We start from the raw sequence: 4,505 nt of genomic DNA, 5'->3' as shown, positions 1-4,505 counted from the left end.
AGCCCTTTTAAATGCTTCTCGTAGGGATCCTCAATATAATCTTTCCACCTATCCGCTCTCTTCTCCGCGTTTAACAGTGGAATTCCAATTGTACTCTTAATATTACTGCCCTTGCTTTTAATTTCGCTGAAGGTTATGTCTTTTTTTTCCCTTCGCATTTTTCATAAAGCCACATCGCCTTAGCTCCCCTGCAGTTCCTATTTATTTCCTTCCTAAGTAATTTGTATTTCTGTATCCTTGTTCTGTTAATCACGTAAGTTTAGTAATTTTACAGCTTCTTATCAGTCAGATAAGATTCCGTCCCACATAATGCAGAATATATGATCCCAATGGTACGGTACTGAACGATGAAGCACACCATGCAAAGGTATTTAGTATACCATCGAATGGTACAAGAGGAATCGGCCGTAGCGACGGCAGAGCCCCCTGGCGGCGATATTAGCCGTCCCCGCCTGCTCGCTGCGCCGCGCCGCGCCACATGGCGGTGCGTGCTGCGGGCCCTCTGCCAACACTTGTTTGTTTGCGTGTGCGGCGCGCCATGCAAATGCCGCCGAGCGGAAAATACAGCGACACCGGCCGGCGCGGCGCGCTACCAATTTAAAGTAAGGAGCGCCGTCCCATTTGCATTTATTATTTCCCGTCGAGTAGTTAGCAGCGCGCCAACAATCGCGGGCCGGGTCCTCCAGGGCGCCCCACCCTTCGCCCCGCTGCTCTTCCGCTCCGGAAGGCGCTCGGCGTTATTCCTCTTTTGAAATCGCGCCCCACTTACTACTGCACCGGGTTAGAATAACTAATTGCCGCAGGCCCGGCGTATAAATTGTCCACTCGGCGGAGCGGAGGGCAAGGCGCCTTTGTTTCTGGGCGTCGGCCATTTTTCACGGGCCGATACGGCCCGGCCGGCCATTCACGCCGCTGCCGGTCCGTCCCCCGGGGCCGCCGCAGCCGCCGCTGCGCCAGGCGGCGCTCCGATCGCCAGACTGCTCAGCGGCTGCTAGCAGATTTGTGCCGCTGCGAAAACACCCATTACATCCGCGTCTGTACTCCGCAAGTCATCTTGTGGAGCCCGGTACCTCACGGTGCAATACTGTACATACACTTTGCATCTACATTTACATCTGTTATCTGCGAGTCATCTTACGGTGTGTGGCGGGTCGTACTTCCGGCAGCATCACTCTTTCAGCTGTAGTTGCTTTCTTCTCATTCAAGGCATCTTATGTGTTGTAGTAGCTACGTCATGTCACACAAAAGGATTGATCGGTGTTTCCGACCAACAAAAGTTGCCTTGTATTGTATTGTATTGTATGTTAACTGGGGACCTAGAAACGACGGAGCGGCTCCGTCCCCACCGCAGCCGCTCTTGTAGCGACAATGCCGCTCTTGTAGCGACTGCGATGGTGGTGAACAAGAGATGGGTCCTCTCGCGCCTATTAAAAGGACGTGTGATAGAACCTGCCGCTCTTCTTTGGATCTTCAATGCCTCTCACTTTTTATTGGGTAATGTTGCTCCAAAGCAAGTCAAAACTGCACGGTAGTTTTTGACAAATATTTCAAGTTTCGTCCTTGTAAGGACAACGATGCTTTCAAGCAACATTTAAGCTCTCTGATGCAGTGATATTTTGTTTTTTCTGCTGCAATGTTACTGAATAAGGTAACACCTTCAGCAGACACTGCGCTGTGTTGCCTGAGCATCAATTACCGGTGTAGTAATTTCTTTGATATTGTGACGCAGTTTTATCTTGTGGAACAAAAACGGCTTATAAAGATAAAAAGGAAGTTTTAAAGATGAGTTATTATACAGATTTGTTAGTGAATTCTTACCTGGAGCAATGCAAAAGGACTAATGTTTTCTCGGAGGAGCAGGCGTGGCAGACCACCACTGGATGGACTCCTTCTAGTAGAGGATGAACTGCAGCTTCTGCACCAGTGAATGATGTACGATATGACAGATTTGGCCACTCGTCATAGTGTGGGCCAAAGTGAAGACGTAGGCTTTCCCCTCAGGAGTAATAGAGTATAAAATGTGGAATTATTCTGGGCTTGAACCAAAAGGAATAGTTTTAAGTTATTTCACATGAAACGGTGCAAGACGCAAGTTTTTCGGACACAAGAGCAAATTCTAGTATTTATATTGTAGCACCAATGCCACCTTTTACTGGTAATATTACTTACAAGCGATATGTGGGATTCTGAAAATATGCCGATAAAATTCTTTATATGACCATACACGGGGATTGGAAAGAAATGTATGGGTGAATACAGATGCAGATGTTAGCCAAGCCTCCACGTTGCGCTGTTGAATTAGACCACGAACTGCACATATGCAGTTTCTCAATACGTTACAAGTGTCAGTCGTGGTGAGAACAATGTTCTGTGCATACATGGTAATGCAGGCTTCCTTGGCGAATCTCGATGGTAAAATCTTCTCGGGTTGACAGCCGAGTCAATGCATCGTTCACCGGCAACGTTTCAGGAAGATTGTTTCTTGCTATCTTCAGGAGAAATCACTTCGCCTGAAGATGGCAAGTAAGAAACTTGCTGAAACGTTGCCGGATATCGACGCATAAACTCGGCTGTCAACCCGAGAAGATTTTATCAATGTTCTGTGAGTTTCACCTGTTCCCGTGAGATCACCGAAGTTAAGCGCTGTCGGGCGTGGTCGGCACTTGGATGGGTGACCATCCGGGCCGCCATGCGCTGTTGCCATTTCTCGGGGTGCACTCAGCCTCTTGATGCCAATAGAGGAGCTACTCGACCGAATAGTAGCGGCTTCGGTCAAGACCCCACGCCCCTCCTATCTGCATCCTCCACTGAGGATGACACGGCGGTCGGATGGTCCCGGTAGGCCACTCGTGGCGTGAAGACGGAGTGCTTTTGTGAGTTGTGAGTGCTTGGTCAGAGCTATGTGAATTCGAAGGTGTGCAAATTGTTGGTGCTCGTACGATGTGTGCTTTCGTAACCAAGAGTGCCAAAGTGTTTGGTATTTCGACAGGTACCGTGTCGAAGTTTTATAAATCATATAGGAAAAGCGAAAAAAACTATCGGAAATTTCACAGCGCAGACGCAAGTGTTTGTTGAGTGATCGTGGCAGTCTTTGAAAAGGATTGTGACGAAAAATAGGGGAACGACAGCTGCAAAAGGCACTGCAGAACAGAATGTCACACTCGCGAACTCTGTCAGCACCAAAACAACACGAATGGAGCTCCATAAGCAGGGAATAGCAGAGCGAGATGGAATACCAAAATCACTCGTCAGTAATACAAACATTCGTAACAGGAAAATGTGATGCCGAACCCATAAAATCTGACTATGGAGCAATGGAAGAAAGCCATTAGATCGCGTTAGTCTTGTTTTCACACTGTTTGCAACTTCTGGCCAAGTTTACGCCCAAGAGTGAAAGATGGCGGGGGGTTCGGTGATGATTTCAACAGTCATACTGTGGTATTTAAAGGGCCCGTTATTAGTCTGCAAGGTCGCATCACTTCCAAGGATTATGTGACAATTTTGGCTGATCAGGTCCATTCCACGGCACTATGTTTGTTCCTCAATTGTGATGCTGTGGTCCAAGACGACAGGGCCCTGATCACACAGCTCACATCGTCCAAGATTAGTTTTGGGAGGATGAACTGTCGCATCTGCCCTGGCGACCGTAGCCACCAGATCTTAGTACTAGTACGCATGTATCGCTTTCCACCTCCATCACCGTTACCCGTATTTACCAATTTTTTGCTGGAAGAACGGTATAAGATTCCGTTGAAAACCATACGTGTTCCATATTTATCTATTCCGAGACGACTGGAAGCTGCTTTGAATGCCAGCAGCTTTCCTAGACCTATTTGGCATGGTAATTGTGTTTTTGACGTTTACACATATTTGTCAACTTCCCGTATAGGCTCCTATTGTAGACCTATGCGCTCCTTACGGGTAATGATGCTTAGAGGTAACATATTGTATTTTGAAAAAAAAAAATGTAAAGTTGTTCACATAACGATATACACCCAATAAACCCAATAACTTAATTTTTTCCTTAGCAATATTTCTGTGTCCGCCCAAAAAGCGAACATCCTGGTTGGAGAACCAGATGGTTGACCGATACTCAAGGTTCGGTCGTTGTTCGTATACGAATGACATTTTTTTAACAGTCCTCCGATGAAACTCAGTACTCAGTTCCGTATCTACTTTCTCTTCAACTCGTTCTTTGTGGTCGGTCAATCTGAAATCGCTCCGTTCGCGTACAACTAGGTATTTTCCCGTCGTGACAATTTGCTGTACTTTGTGGACTATGGCATAATCGAACAATGACAGATGTTCCCCAATAGCTCAAACAATGATAACAATTATGATATTCGCATTGAAATTTCTGTGGAACTCTTCTATTACCATAAAATTCAGAATGCGTGATTGTGCCCAGTCAGTCTCATCTGACTCCGCACCTCCTGTCTCATACAGACAGACAGGAACAAGCCGCCATTTACTCTGAAAAAAATTGATAGATGTTGAATCCTGTT

The sequence above is a fragment of the Schistocerca cancellata genome, chromosome 1 (genome assembly GCF_023864275.1).
Source record: "Schistocerca cancellata isolate TAMUIC-IGC-003103 chromosome 1, iqSchCanc2.1, whole genome shotgun sequence".
Taxonomy (NCBI): domain Eukaryota; kingdom Metazoa; phylum Arthropoda; class Insecta; order Orthoptera; family Acrididae; genus Schistocerca; species Schistocerca cancellata.
Note: the sequence above shows the minus strand (reverse complement) of the source record.